We start from the raw sequence: 16,150 nt of genomic DNA, 5'->3' as shown, positions 1-16,150 counted from the left end.
TCAACATTTATTTAATTCTACCCTATGTTAGATTCCTAGCATGGCCATAACAAAGTACCACAAACTGGGGGCTTACAACAACAGACATTATTCTCTCGCAGTTCTGCAGGCTAGAAGTCCAAAATCAAGGGGTCGGCAAGGCCATGCTCTCTCTCTGAAGGCTCCGGGGAGAATCTGTTCCGTGTCTTTCTCCCACTTCTGGTGGTTGTTGGAGATCCTTGGTGCTCCTTGGCTTTCAGAGGCATCACTCCGGGCTGTGCCTCCGTCCTCACATGGCTTCTCCTCACTGTGTCTCTTCTCCTTTTCAGACCCCACTCCCGTCAGACCTCACCTTAACTTCCATCATAATTACACTTGCCAAGACCCTGTTCCCCAATAAGGTCACGTTCACAAGTACCAGGACAGGGCCGGCCCGGTGGCTTGGCGGTTGGGTGAGCGTGCTCCGCTAAGGGCGGCCCAGGTTCGGATCTGGGCGTCCACCGACGCACCGCTTGTCCGGCCGTGCTGAGGCCGCGTCCCACATACAGCAACTAGAAGGATGTGCAGCAATGACATACAACTACCTACTGGGGCTTTGGGGGAAAAAAAAAACAAAACAAGTACTGGGGATTGGGACTTCAACACGTCTTCGTGGGAGACATAATTCAACCCACACATGCTCCTTCGAAGAAAAAAATCTTATTGGAATTTTAATTGGAATCGTATTCAATTTATATCATAATTTTAGCCTTTTCTTACTCAAGGACATGGTATATCTCCTCCTCTCTTCCTATTTTGTGTAAGGTCATTCAATAAGATTTTATTATTTTCCTCATAAAGAGCCATGCCTTTCTTATTCAATTTATTTCTAAGTATTTTATCATTTCAGTCTATTTCGTGAATGGAATATTTTTTCTTATTTTTATTCCTAGTTGTTTATTGCTAGAGTGTAGGAGAGCTGTGGTTTTGTGTATTTATCTTGAATCCAAAATCTCTCATTTATTCTAGGTTGTTGTTGCTTTTTTTAATGACTAGTGTATTTTGGGTTTTCTAGGTACAGAATCCTATAAACAGGGAAATGACGGAACGTTGCATCGGGAAATATTCTGCAGCGGATAGGAAGAAGGACCTGGAGTTACCGGTTGACCTTGAGCCGTTTCCACAGGGCAGTGTTCGGTGAGGAAAACAAGATGCAAGAATGTCATGGAACCTCAGTTTTGAAAAACAAATGAGGAAAAAGGAGGTAAGTGTGTACAAGGGTATATGTTTACATATGATTTTGTGTTCATGTCATAGAGAAAGTACAGAATGCTAGACTGTTAACCTGGACTGCTTGGCCGAGTGGGGAGTTAATATGGAGGGAGAAGGAGGAGAGATAAAGGCAGTCAAGGGGAAAAAGAAAGGACTCCCCCAAAACGTCCCAAATCATTATGACACGGGCACATTTACGCATTTATGTAAATTTATACATATATATTTGTTACATACATATATATTTGTTAAAAGTTACATATATATTTGTTGTATATGTTCAGAGAAACTTAAAATAATTTTTAAATTGACACAAAAACATGCAAAGAAGGGAGACTCTGCTGGAGTGGCTTCTGAAGGCAGGTTCTGATACGGAGACACAGCCCGTGCGCTGGAGGACGCCCGGGGGGACCTCTGGCTGCTGGTAAGAGGAGGAAGGCTTTTGCTAGCCGGCATCCATGCCCCGTTTTGTAAGAACAGCCCAGTTTCCCGTGGGGAGCCGCCACCTCTCCCCCTCCAGCACCCACACTGGGCATCATCATGATGGGACCATCAGTCAAGGCCCCCGCCCTGCCCTGGCAAAGGTGACCGCGTGCCCGGGCAGCGTGGCAGATGCTCCCCTCAAAGTCTGACTCTTGAGTGAAGGGACAAGCGCATTGGCAGCTCACTGACCCAGGACCCTTGGCCAACGTGCCGCCCGAGGCCGTTAGGGAGGCTCTCCTTTGACATTTTTAGCCTTCCAAATACATTCTTTTCTGACCTAAATTAGCCAGAGCTCATGTCTACTTACAATCAGAGCACCCTAGGTGATTAAAACAAACAAAAAGCGAGCTAAAAATCTTCCACGCCACACACTTACAGAACTGTCTTGTGACGTGGTTATTATTATTATCATCCTCATTTCACAGACAAGGAAGCCGAGGTTCTGAGCGGTTCCCTGCTCTGCCTGAAGTCAGACTCCTGGCGTGCAGCGGCACTGGGATTTGAACCTGCGTCTGTCTGACCCCACAGTCCATGGCCGCAGTTCCGTGTCTTACTCCAGCATAGTAGGAGGATACAGAGACATAAATGGGGTGTCACTACCCAAACACAACATTTTATAAATCATTTCTACAGAGGGTTTTATACAAACACTGAGATGGCATAGCCAAACTGTCACCGACTAGTGCCCCGAGGAACTCAAGGGTGGGCATTTAACTGTTGTTGTGTTAAGGAGACAACCAGTAGCCACCCTGAAGCTAACCAAGCCTCCCTACAAGAGCTGCGCCCATGACTTTACCTTATTTTTAATACTAAGATCTCTTCAGGAGGAGATTAAGCCTCATTACCATAATCTGCAGTGTACTGCCTCTTTCTTTTGAATATTCATTCCCCAACCAAATAAAAATTCCTCCTTCCCTTTGTTCGGGGACACCATGACTTTGGAAATGATTCCTCATGGCCTCCTATTTGCTGCAAATTTGCTCTCACACTTTACTTTGTGAGACAACTTCCACTGCTGTAGAGTCTTATTTAACTCACCAGGAGGGGAGCCCACTTGGTTCCGTATCAAATTGAGCGTGGGATGGTGATGGCGGGGGTTTCAGGATAGCTTCCTGGAGGAGGTGGCTGATGACTGAGCTGAACCGGAGAGAATGAGCAGAGGCAAGTCAGGGGAACCGTTGGAAGGGCATTCTAGACAGAATGAATTGCATGAGATATGCCAAGCACTGGAGGCAGAATGTACCAGTTAAGACTCAGTTACAATCCCAAGTATGGCTGAACAGAAGGAAAATTTAATTGGTTCAAATCGCTGAAAAGTTCAAATGGGGTTATACACGGTACCAAGGACACCATTCATCACATGATGCCCTCAGGATCTGGCTTCTCTCTCTGTTGCTGGCTTCATTTCTATTATCTTGGCTCCTTTCTCAGGCAGGCCTTCCCCTGTGCTTGCAACATGGCTGCCGGAAGCTCCTGGACCACAGACATGGAGATCTTCCCTTTGGCTTCCTTGCCAAATGTCTCATGGCCTCTCATTGGCTCTCTCTAGATCATCTGCCCATCCCTGACCAATCACTGTGGCCAAGGTGACGCAGAGTGCTGATTGGCTTAGGCCTAGGCCACGTGCCCCATCCTTGGTCAGGGGGGTCAACCTGGGGAGACACCTGTTCTGAGTGAAGGGGAGTAGAGGGAAGTGGGGGCACTTGTTTCCAGAGGAAGGATGTATGGAAAGGGGGGAAGGGAGACACCAAATACCATCTCTCTGGGAATGTAAAGTGAAAGCCTGGAGCGGTGGGGTTCAGGCTCAGAGGTAGCAGGGCCAGATCAGGGAGGGCACAAAGGAGAGGTCTTGCAGCTCAGATGCAGCTGGAGGATGTGAGCCAGCATCCCAGAGAGAGCAAGCCATATCCATGGTCTCCTGGCCCCAGACCCAGGCTTACTCCCCTAAAAGGACACCTGCCAGGGCTCCCTGGTCCAGGTGGTGGTGGCTGGGTGGCTGGTGATTTCCATCTTTGAGTCAAGTCTCTCATCTTGATAAGGATGAAAGAGCAGGGATTCTTCGAGGAGCTTGCTTCTGAGTTTCTTCCTTCAGTTGGCTTGTAATCCACCCCATATACTCAGAGGTCCACACACTTTTCCTGTAATTGGCTGGAAATAGTAAATATTTTGGGCTCTGTGGGCCATCTGGTCTCTGTCACAACTACTCACTCTGCTGTTGTAGTGACAGCAGCCATATTATTTACATATTGCCTGTGGCTGCTTTTGAGACCATATGGACCACAAAGCCTTAAATTTCTATCTGGCCCCGTACAGAAAGAGTTCGCCAACCCTGTCACGTGCTGTGAACATCTTCCGAGTCATCTTGCCACAATTTTAATTACCACCATTTAATTTTAATGCATTTTTCTTCCCTTCCACCAACGTTTCCAAAGCTATTCTACTAGGGGCATTCATTTCCACAGCAAATGTTCTCGAAACTGAGTTTGCCAAGGGAAGACACCTTCTGAATTTGAGAATTAATGGGAGAAGCATCCCCAAAGCCCTGTGTGACTTTTCTCCCAGCCCAGCCCTGGTCTCTAAGTTCTAATGGGCAAAAAAAAAAAAAAAAAAAAAGGACATTTTCTTTTTTTGTGTGAGGAAGATCTGCCCTGAGCTAACATCTGCCTATCCTCCTCTTTTTTCTGAGGAAGACTGGCCATGGGCTAACATCCTCCACTTTATATGGGTTGCCGCCACAGCATGGCTTGACAAGCAGTGCATCTGTGCGTACCCGGGATCCGAACTGGTGAACCCCGGGCCACTGCAGCAAAGCGTGCGCACTTCACCGCTTGCGCCACCGGGCCAGCCCCACAAAGGACGTTTTCTAAGTCATTTCTCCTGATCCAAGATCTTGCAACTTTGCAAACCCATAAATTAGGCCACCTGCTGAGGAATCTCATTGACCCTGTCCTGGGATAGCTTAGTACAGTCCTTTCTGTTCCCTGCAACCTGATCCTACTCATATTAAGCTACTTTTCAGCTCCTTGAAATCTTTTTTTCCCCTTAATTACAGTATACAGCTGGTCTTATTGGGAGCGAAGGATCCCTCGCTTGCCAGGGGTCTTTATACATCAGGCTGGGCTGGGGGGTCTTCCTGCTGGGTTGATGGAGGAGGAGGAGCCGAGACAGAGGCTTGAACGAGTTTTTCTAGCTCTAGGCTCTCTCCAGACTTTTCTCTGGGTTTACTTTTCTTAGGCAGAAACCCTAGCTGGATTTGCAAATGACATGGGGCTCTTTGTCACCCAAGATCCTTCAGGGGCCCACAGGGAAGACAATTATTTGGAAAATGTTGGCTCTTAGACTTTTTTTTTCCTATAAAAGAGGAATTATAGTCTGCATCCTACAACCTTGGACTTCTGCCAAGTTTCCTTGGCAGCATTGTCACTTGACAGATATGAGCCTGTCTCCTCCTGAGCCAGGAGAGTGTTTCTTATACCAATAGTAGAGTTTGAAAAGCAAGAAATCTCAATCCTGGCTGGACCCCTGCATTTGTCATGTCAACACCCCAAATGCAGATGTCACCTCCCAACCGACCTTTAGATGAATCAGAAAAGCCAGAAAGAAATAAGAGGCCATCATTCTGCTCATTTTTCAAATTTATAGCACTACCTTTAAAAAAAATTTTGGACTTTGGAGTTTATTTGAATTTTTGTTGTTGTTGTTATATAATGACACATGGTCATTAGAGAATTGATAAATCTTAGACTGGGCAAACGAACAAACCATGGCTTCCAGGCCACATTCAAGGAGGTAAACACTGAGGGACACTTCTCCAACCCTTATTAGTAGAATAAGAAGCAGTATAAAAATAGAGGAAGGTGGGCACAGACGTCAGCTCAGTGACAATCTTCCTCAAGCAAAAAGAGGAAGTTTGGCAAAGATGTTAGCTCAGGGCCAATCTTCCTCACCAAAAAAAAAAAAAACAAAAAAACAAAAAAGGCAGCAGCAGCAGCAGCATAATTTGCCTACTCAACATCCGTTCCTTCTCTTCCTCTTCCCCGAGAGACCCCTGATTTTGTTCTGGCTTCCATTCTGGACGAGGGAATCTTGGTCAATCTGAGATTAATCTGTCATGGTGGCCATTTCCCTCCCAGTAAGTGGTCAGACACGAGCATGGATGAAATTACGGGCAGTGGGATAAGGAGGCAGATGTCTATTGAGAGGCTTCTGGGGGAAGTTTCCTTCCTCCTAAGTGGGACACACAGAAAGAGATGCCCTCTGCTGTTTTTCTGACGACTAGATAAGATGCCTGGAACCATGGTGGCCATCTTGGCCTCCAGCTGAGAAGGGAGCAGATGTGGGGAATTGGGTAGAGCCCAAGGAGTCAGAAATGGAGCAGGAGCCCAGTGCCTGGTGCCCGCCCTGCCTCTGCACTTCCTATGTGACAGAAGACATTCCCCAATTCTAAGCAAATTTGAGTTTCGATTCTGTTACCGTAGTGAAAATCATCATAACTGAATAGCTAGTATGTGTGTGCACCCATGTGTTATGTTGCTGAAGCCCACCAGCCAGATCCCATTAGGAACATACCTGCAGTTGAGTAAAGATGGGCTTACTTAGCTTCTGCAGTGAGGACCCAGAGGAGAACACTCAGAGGAGCCTCTGGGAGATTCGGGGAAGGGGAGGGAGTTTGCACTGTGCTGGGTGATGCTAACGAGGGATGAGAGAAATGGGGCCAGTTCTGGACTGTTCACTGTTGAGAAGCTGGGCGATTTGGCAATTGACTGTCTTAACAACAATTAAAGCAGCATTGGATTGGAGTAAAGCAGGGTTGGAACCGACATTGACAAGTTAGTAACCACTCACGTTAGAAGAGAGGGATGTTTAATTATTATTATTATTTTGTGTGTGTGTGAGGAAGATCAGCCCTGAGCTAACATCGTGCCAATCCTCCTCTTTTTACTGAGGAGGACCGGCTCTGAGCTAATATCTATTGCCAATCCTCCTCCTTTTTTTCCCCAAAGCCCCAGTAGACAGTTGTATGTCATAGTTGCACATCCTTCTAGTTGCTGTATGTGGGACGTGGCCTCAGCATGGCCGGAGAAGCGGTGCGTCGGTGCGCGCCCGGGATCCGAACCCAGGCCTCCAGTAGCGGAGCACGCGCACTTAACCGCTAAGCCATGGGGCCGGCCCTGTTTAATTATTTTTATGGTCGCTGTGTGGCCTCATCTGTGACCTGCTTCGAGCACTGTTTATGTTTTGTTGGGAATGTTGTGGTCTGATTGTCAGCAAGGCCCATTTCACTTTCTCTGGCTGGGGGCAGGGCCGATTTTTACTATCTCAATATATGCATAATCCGAATAAAACATTGGGCCCCATATCATCATTCTCCATGCAATGTGACATTCAAAGACACAGAGCCCCCCAAGAGTAATTAAAAACAGATTAAATATTGTTTTTTGTCATAGCAAAATGCACATGGAAAAATACACACATAACTCAACCCCTATGCAAACATTTTAAAATTATTCATTCAACAAAAAGAGAACAAGGAGGAAATTCAGCCAATCCTGGAATATATGGACATTTAGTACCTTATAAGAAAAATATTCTGGAACTAACAGAATTCTTCATTTTATATCTAGGCTCCTTTGTATCATAAATCAATGATTCCTAATTCCGAGGTCAGCCCAGGCAGGCTACATTAAAATTACCTAGGTTGCTGATGAAAAAAATATAGATTCCTGCCTCCTCCCTCACCTGAGATTCTGATTCAGCTGATCTCACCTAGGAACCTGTGTTTTTTAACAAGCCCATGAGATGATTCTTCTATATAACCAGGGCTGGGGGCAATCAGTTTGGAGCACCAAGATGCCATCTCACATCCTTTCAGCATCTCTACTTCAAAGTCAAATCTCCTTCTCCTCCAATTTCAAGGAATCTGATTGGCTCCACTTGGGTCACATGTCTCATTCCTGGGCCAGTCACTGTGGCTAGTGAAATGGGGCTCTGTGATTGGTCAGATATGGGTCATATGCCTTTCTCCATGACCAAGAGGATGGGATACTGTAATTGACAGCTATGCGGAATCCTATGATGGATTCAAGGAGAAGTGTTTCCCCCAAAGGAGGTGGCAGGGGTCCACACTGGGCATATCATTCCAGGAATGCCTGAATCTTGTTTTAGCTCAATCCACTCCCTCCCCTAAGGTCCACCCACCACAAGAGGCAAAGGCAAATTAAAAATCAGCTTCATTAGTATTAACTGGGCTTTTGGCAGAATTGCATGCAGACTGTTGATAAGTAGAGCTGTATCTCTTGACTTAGAGGTGAAGATGGAGGGAAAAGGTGGCCTTTTGTCTCCTGCCATCTGCCACCAGGCCACAGGGGCTGAATCATGCCAAGAGACAAGAGAGGAAGGATGTGGAACTTGAAGGCTAGAACTGCTGAGGTCAGAAGCTGCCATTTTCTGTGATTTGGCCCATTAGTAAATCATACTCACTCAATGTCTTAGATTTTGACCCCATCAGATTTGTAAGTCTTCCTCTCTGAAGGGTAGGAGGGAAGACCTACAAGATTTCAAGTTGAAAAATCCCAGGGAAGGGCTCTGATTGGCTCAGCTTGGGTCATATGGAGGAGATAAGCAGAGACAACCCCACCAAGAATTCTGGGTACATAACCAATTCTTCCAAATACCTCCTTGCTCACTTTACGATGCTGTGACATAATAAATATATATTTGGTCTCTGCCCCTATTTCCAGGCACACAGCTCCTAAAAACCTTGGAATCTCCAAAGTAAGCGGTGTCTTTTTGTATGCTAATGAGATGACTGGTGGCTGGGGCTCCTCAGGATAGGGATTGGTTGACAGGGGAACCAACCAGGTGCTTAGAAGTTTGGAACTTTCAGCCCCATCTCCTGACCTTTGGAGATAAGAGGAGCCGGAGGTTGAGTTAATCACTAAACCTCCATAAAAACCCCTGAACTACAGGATTCAGAGAGCTTCCAGGTTGGCGAACACGTGGAGGTGCTGGAAAGACACACATGCATGCCTGGAGGGCATGGAAGCTCCGCCCCTTCCCCCGTACCTTGCCCTGTGCACCTCTTCCGTCTGGCTGTTCCTGAGATGTATCCTTTACAATAAACTAGTAATCAAGTAAGTAAACTATTTTCCTGTGTTCTGTGAGGACTTCTGGCAAATTATCTAACCTGAAGAGGGGGTTGTGGGACCCCTCGACTCATTGCCAGTTGGTCAGAAGTTGGGGAGGCTCAGACTTGTGATTGACATATGAAGTGGGGGGCTGTTAAAAAACAAAATTCAGGGGCTGGCCCCATGGCCTAGTGGTTAAGTTCGGTGCACTCTGCTTCCGTGGCCCAGGTTCAGTTTCCAGGCCCAGACCTACACCACTCGTTGGCAGCCATGCTGTGGCGGCATCGCACATACAAAATAGAGGAAGACTGGCACAGATGTTAGCTCAGAGAAAATCTTCCTTAGCAAAAAAAAAAAAAATTTTCCATTGAATAAATGTAAAGATCTAATTGGCTTTATTCTGCAATTCATGAATTGGGTAGCATCCCATTAAGAGAATAGCAGGGAGCTTCAAGAATTGTACAAAACGAAGGTTTTTATAGGGTGGGACAAGGAAGTTAAAAGAGTGGATTATTTCACACAGGGTATCTTCCCTTAGGGGAAGGCAGGGCGCCCTTCCCCCTCACTAGTGCTGACAAGGAAATTCCAGACTGATTGGCTTAAAATTCCACTCCTGGGAAAGGCTGAAACTTCTGTTATGTTAGGTATTAAGTCTTGGTGGGGCTTAGCACAAGTGACTCCATTTTGGGCTTGTTTCTTTTTAACAGGGCAGTCTTGTAGGAGAGCCCTTCACCTATGGGGTCTGCACTAACTCTGGTTGTTAGTGTCAGAACTGAATTGCATTGTAGGACACCCAGCTGGTGTCTGGGGAGTTGGAGAATTGGTTGATGTGGGAAAACCTCCCGTACGTCTGGTGTGAGTAGAGTGTAGTAGTAGGAAAAAAAAGTTTCTTTTTTTTTTACATGCTCTTCATTTTTCCTCCTTTAAATGTATTAGAGCCTTTATTTTAATATAAGAAAAAAATCCTTTCAAAGAGTCTGGCAGTATGGACTGGATGGAGAGGTGGAAGCCAACAGAGCAAAGAGAATGCAGTTAGACTGACCGAGGTGCACTCCACTCGTCTTTGGTTCTCACTTTATTCATGTGTAAACCTAAAAGACAATTTCTGTTGTTTGGTAAAATTTCCAGAGTGGTGACCTAGAAATGTGGCTAATACCTTTTATTACTTTTTTCCCTTTTTGGGAGGTTAAGATTTCTTCAAAGAGTATCTTCAAATAGCTCTTGCTTTGACCCCAAATGATTTTAATTAAAATAATGGTAACAGCAAAAAAAATAGACTAACAGTTCCTGAAGTTCTATGAGTAAGAGGAGGAGTTAGCAGTGGTAATCTACTTGGAATGTAAGGGATTTGTCTGGAAGCTGTGTCTTCTTAGAAAGCACACTCTTTTTACTTAGATTGCATGCTTATGTGGATTGCCTTGATATGGGGGTGCTGATGGAGATGGGGAGGTGGGGAGATAATCCCCAAATAATAATAGCCAAACATAATATAGCACTTGCGATGTTTTCTGTGTACTTCATAAACATGAACGCGTTTAAACCTCATAACAACCCTATGAGGTAGGTCCTTTGCAACCTTTCCAAGATGGCACAACTAGCGAGACTCGTGTAACCACGATGCTATCCTGCCTCCTTGCCTTCAGAGAGGCTCAGTGGCTGGGCAACCTTGGGCATTTGCCTTCTTCGAGCTTTGGTTCCCCACTTGCAGAACGAGGGTAATTCTCAAGTTGTTGGGAAGCACTTAAAGCACTTGACTTTGGTGCTCAGCAGAGGGAAGTCGTGATGGGTACTGCTCACTTGAAGCGGGCATTGTGCCAGGATTCGGTTAGTAAGGCATCTCCAAACTGAGCCGGGTTGAGGCTGAAGTTCCGTGCCAGGAGCAGCCGCCTGTGCCTCGGCCTGTGCAGAGCCTGGCTGTATGTTGAAGGATCGGATAAGTCACTCTGGAAGCTTCTCCCCTTAAAACACCTTGACATTAAGGAATCTTCGTTTTTTACCTGTCTTTCTTCCCTTCTGCCTCCCTTCCTCCCTCCCTTTCTTCTTCTTAAATGCCTGAATTCAGGTGATGCCTTTTCATAAGTGCCTAACTAAGCAGGAGAGCAGGGCGAACACAGTTGACACTGGGCAGGACTGAGAGAGGATTAAGGCCCTTTTGTCAATTTCTCATCTCCTCTCCGCAGAGACAAGACCTGAAGTGTTGCTAAAGAATTCCCTTGGTAACAACTTTCTCTGGGGCTTTGTTTGAATTGCCTCTGGCTGGGTGGAGCTCCTGCTGTGTGCAACCTTCAGGGGAGTGAGCCAAGGGCTGCCAACAGCGGAGCGGGTGAGCCAGGGCGTTTGCACGGGGTTGGGTCTCCATTCTAGGGCCAAGTCGACTCACCTCTTGGGCCGGTTGCTTCTGACCTCAAAGACAAGCCCTGTCATGCCAAGAGACTCGTGCTCCCCAACTCCAGTGCCCAAGGGTGTGGTCCGTGGTCATCCCAGACTGCACCTCCCTTGGTGTTCCCTTCTTCCCTCCATTTCTCGTAGTTTATGGAGGAAACGTACAACCTACTCTCATGGCAGGCCAATCCTCCACTTCGCCCCAGGTCCCTCCCTTTTTGACCTTCTCAAGGACTTCAAGTCTTTAATTATTCCCCCGTCTCCTGAATCATCCGTCTCTCCCTCTCCCTTGCATCTCAGCAGCCGACAGAACTTCTCTCATTTAAAACAAGAACAGGTATTCACGATAGCCAAGACTTGGAAGCAACCTAAGTGCCCATCAAGGGACGAATGGATAAAGAAGCTGTGGTATATATACACAATGGAATACTACTCAGCCATAAGAAACGACGAAATCCAGCCATTTGTGACAACATGGATGGACATTGAGGGTATAATGCAAAGTGAAATAAGTCAGAGGGAGAAGGTCAAATACCGTATGATTTCCTTCATTAAGTAGTAGATAATAACAACAATAAACAAACACATAGGGACAGAGATTGTATTGGTGGTTACCAGAGGGGAAGGGGGGAGGGAGGAGGGTGAAAGGGATAATTCGGTACATGTGTGTGGTGATGGGTTGTAATTAGTATTTTGGTGGTGAACATGATGTAGTCCATGCAGAAATAGAAGTACAATGATGTACACCTGAAATTTTTACAATGTTATAAACCAATGTTACTGCAATAAACAAATTTGATTACCAACAAAAAAAAAAAAAAAAAAAAAAAAAAAAAAAAAATAAAACAAGAACAGAAATGCTCCGACCTCTGTGTGCCCCCCCAGCTTCCACCCTCATTTCTCTGCTTCCTTTAGAGACAAACTTCTCTACACTCACCGTCTCCGTTTCCTCAATTCTCACCCACTTTCTGGCCCATTTCAGTCTGGCTCTGACACTCCCCTGAATTTGCTCTTGCCAAGGTCACCAACACCCAAGTTCCACTGTACAGCAGACACTTCCATGTCCTCACGTTAAGGAGCTTCTTAGCTCCATACTCCGTACTTGACACAGCTGACCACTGTCTTCTTCCAGAAGCTCTCTCCTCGATTTCCTTCTGTGACGTGCTGGTGGGTCTCCTCCCAGCCACTCCCTCTCAGTCTTCATCACTGGCTTGTCTCCTTCCTGCCCTCTAAGTGTTGGGTTCCGCCTAGCTGGCCCTGGTCCTCTTCACCGCTGGACTCGCACGGGATGATCTCCTCCATCGCCATGGTTTTAGACAGGATCTGGGGGCTGAGGACTCCCACATTTACACCTCCAGTCTTGCTGTCACCTCACAATTCTACGGCCTACCTGACACCCCCATGTGAATGTCTCTTGGGCATTCCACCCTGAAGGTGTCCAAAAAGAAACTTTCCATTGTCTTCCACATCTGTTTCCTCCCCAGTCTTCCTCAGCTCCAGAAATGGTGCTGCGCTTCAACCCAGATGCCCAAGCTGTCATCCTTGGTTCTTTCATCCTCCTCCCGTAACCCTCCCGCCCACTCAGCCACCAGCTGTCAACGGTGTTCCCCAACCGTTCCTCAGATCCCCTTTCTTCATCCTCCCTTTGCTACCCTCAGCCAGGCCACCATCAATTCCCACCTGGATACTGTAACAATCTCCTTAAGAATCGTCAACCCTCCTTTCTCACACTGCTGCCCTTGAGATCTTTCTAGAATGCAAATCAAATCACAACCCTTCAGAGCCTGGCCCTACCAAGGGGGCACTCCAGGTCCCAGACACACAGACAGGACCTCAGGCTCCAGAATGTTCTCTTGCTTCCAGGCCTGTGCACTAGCTCCTCCCTTCTTGGGGTGCTCTTCCCTACCCTACCTTGCTCCCCACTCAGGTTAGCTCCTACTTATCCTTCTGTCCTTGGCTTGGCTTAGATGCCACTTTCTCCAGGAAGCCTTCCCTGACTCATCCTTCCCAAACAAAACAAAATCAAATCAGACCAAAAAACTGAATCATAAGCTCCTTTCTTCTCTGAGGAGGGATCAGAAAAGCTGTGTTTGCATAACAAGTAGGCCATTTTTATTGCCTTCTTTGTTATTGACTAGTAGAAATGGGGTGGGAGAGCATCTAAATATAAATAATTACGTAGGCCTGGAAAACCACAAATCTCTGCCTGATATGTGACTGATGTGATCATCTGATTGGGACAGATTGTCAGAAAATTAAATAAAAGCAAAGACTTGATTAATAAAATGTATACTTTGCTCACATAAAAAGATACTTAACTGGGTTTTATAGAAACTGGGTTTTTTTCCTTCCTAATGGGAGGTCCATTATTCCAATGACAGATTATAGAATTAGTTTCTGCCTTTCACATATTAAATCACAACAACACCATCTTCTGGCATTTTAAACATATCCTTGGCTAATTTTGTTTCATTTATATGATTATTATCATTATTGTGATTTGGGATGGCTTGAGGGCTCCAATGGAATGGGAGGCTGGCTAGAGGTATTTTAGACACCCCTCTGCATCACTATTTGTTGTGTGTCAAGGGCTGGATCAATATTGATGAATGAATGAATGAATGAACCAGAGTTCCAGGCATCATGTTATCAGCCTCCAGTGGTTAATTTCATCAGCACACAAGACCAGGCATGGCTTCCACTCTCTGAATCATGGAACTGTAGAATGATGGATGGCAAGGTTCCTGGGGCACCGCGCCCCCCTTCCCCGAACCCCTTTCCCCCCCTTCCAATGCATCAGTTGAGCAGGCTGAGCCCTGGCTCACTCACAGCTGCCAGAGAGCAGGAAGGCTGCCGGCAGGATGGAAGACAGCTTAGGGGCCAGGTCAGACCTGATCTCATGGATTTTATTCTCAGGACAGCGAGAACCCTTGGGGAATTAAACATGTCATGTGATCTGATTTCCTTTTTTGTTTGTTTCTGTTTTGTTTTTTTAAAGATCATTGCAAATCTCTGGAAAACCAGATCCAGAACTGGAGAGAAAAGGTAAGGTATTGGCAGAGAGTGTCAACACACATTTGTGTCACCAAATGAGCCCCTCCCCCCTTAATGGCAATGCCCAGAGTCAGCTCACCATCTTGTGGGCAAACCTAGGCACTGCACACTCCCCATCCTAGTTTCCAGGGCTCCATGCAGTGGGGGAGCCAGGATTTGGACCCCAGTCTGTGGTCCCACCAGATTCTGGGGTCTAAAGGCCTCTGTTCAAGTCCTGGTTTGACCACTCCCAGCCATATGACCAGAGAGGATCAGGTTTCTTATCTGAATCGTAGAGACAGCAACGCTCTTGTCTCTCCAGGGAAAGAGCCAGTGAGAAGCGAGATTGTCGCCGTCACAGGCTTTGGTAAACTCTCCTGTGTGTGGCTGGTGGGTATTGCTTCTCTGAGGGTGAAATAAGAACATCTCTCTTCAGTATTGCCTTAAAACAAGAAAGTAAGATGCCTGGGTGGTTTGGATGTTTGGCACTGGGAGGGATTTAGGGGTCACTAGGGGTGACCTCTGTATCTTACAGAGGAAGAAACTGAGGCTCAGGGAGAGAAGAAAGTAGAAGCCAAGACTTCTCAAGGCTCACACTGCAGATGCGGACGAGCCGCTCCTCGGTTCAGCAGTGAGTAGAAGCTCCGGCTCTGGCGAAGGCACCGGAGGGCAGAAGGTTGCAGATGGGCACCCTAGAACGGGGTCCAGGGATGGGGCCATTGAGGACAGAAGTCACGGCCCTTTGGAAGCCAAGTCCTTCTTCCTGCTGGTGAAGAGTCACCCAGAGAACCTGTGAGTGGGGCTCTGTCTCCCGGGCAGCACCCAGGTGTGCAGAATTCCCAGCATTTAGTGAAGAGCTTGCCCAACACCCCGTCACTTCACAGAAGAGGAAACTGAGATGCAGGGAGAGAGGAGGAGCCGTGTCAGAGGCCACTTCCCGCGCTCAGTAGCTGTTCATCCCAGCAAACTGCGGCTGCGGTCGTGGTCCTTTAATTCTGACCAGATACCTATTTTCTTAGAGGGATCTTGGAACTATGCACTTTATAATCTTATTCCATTTAATCTTCCCAGCAGCCTTGCAAATAGGTTTATTCCTATTTTACAAATGAGGAAACCGAGGCTTGGGGAGATGACGTGATGTGCACAACACTAGTGAGCGGTGAGGTCCAGAATTGCACCCATCTCCGCTCAACTCTAGAAACTGGGTTCACGGCCACTAAAGTGTATGGCAGCGCAACAAGCTTTGGGCTCTTCCGGGGGTGGTTTATAAAGAGGTGGTGAGGTCCTCTCTTAGGAGGGCTGTCTTCAGAGTTTACTGAGATCTTCTCTGTGACCTGGAGTAAATCAATTACCCTCACTCATCGCTTTCTGAAAAATGAAATAAAGGATCCAAATGGCGGTCGTGATGCTCCGCCTCAGTGCCTGACACATAAAGGCGTTTTCCTCTTCTCCTCCCACCCAGCCTCCAGCTGCTCCCCGCCCCGACCTGCTCTAGGAATCAGCTAAATGAAGCCTCTAAAGTTAGGAAGGAATGAAGTGTGAATACCCCTGGGGATTTCTTCCTACCCCGCTAACAGTATACCCCTGGGAAGAGGAGTAGGGACATCCCTTGCTGGAAATACCCCAGTTCCCTGAGGGCTGATGGCAACCTCATCATTCGTGGAGAACAAAAATCTGCCCCAGGAGTCCTGGGAGAGCCTGGGGAGTGGGTGGGGCAGGGGGGCGGCCGCCATCTGAGGCTCCTTGGGCCTGGACCCCCGGACAGAGGCAGGTCCCAGACCACACGCTGACCTGAGTGGCTTGGCGAGCCAGCCTTCCTGGAGTGTCCAGCTGCTGGGCTACCTGGTGTCCACTCACAGCCTGTGCTTTGGGTCATCCTCGCACAGTGTCCTGGC

At 47.1% G+C, this 16,150-nt stretch overlaps 1 long non-coding RNA gene across 1 annotated transcript; it reads left to right on the top strand.

Annotated features, from left to right (window-relative positions):
- Positions 1–1,037: 1,037 nt before the first annotated feature.
- Positions 1,038–15,927, top strand: LOC147914180 (uncharacterized). Its single transcript, XR_015555510.1, has 3 exons — positions 1,038–1,222; positions 14,221–14,267; positions 14,791–15,927. It is a non-coding gene; the product is annotated as an uncharacterized LOC147914180 (long non-coding RNA).
- Positions 15,928–16,150: the final 223 nt, after the last annotated feature.

Source organism: Ceratotherium simum, chromosome 21, assembly GCF_057802395.1.
Source record: "Ceratotherium simum simum isolate JZ-2026a chromosome 21, ASM5780239v1, whole genome shotgun sequence".
NCBI lineage: Eukaryota > Metazoa > Chordata > Mammalia > Perissodactyla > Rhinocerotidae > Ceratotherium > Ceratotherium simum.
Note: the sequence above shows the minus strand (reverse complement) of the source record. Positions and strands in the feature narration are given on the sequence as shown.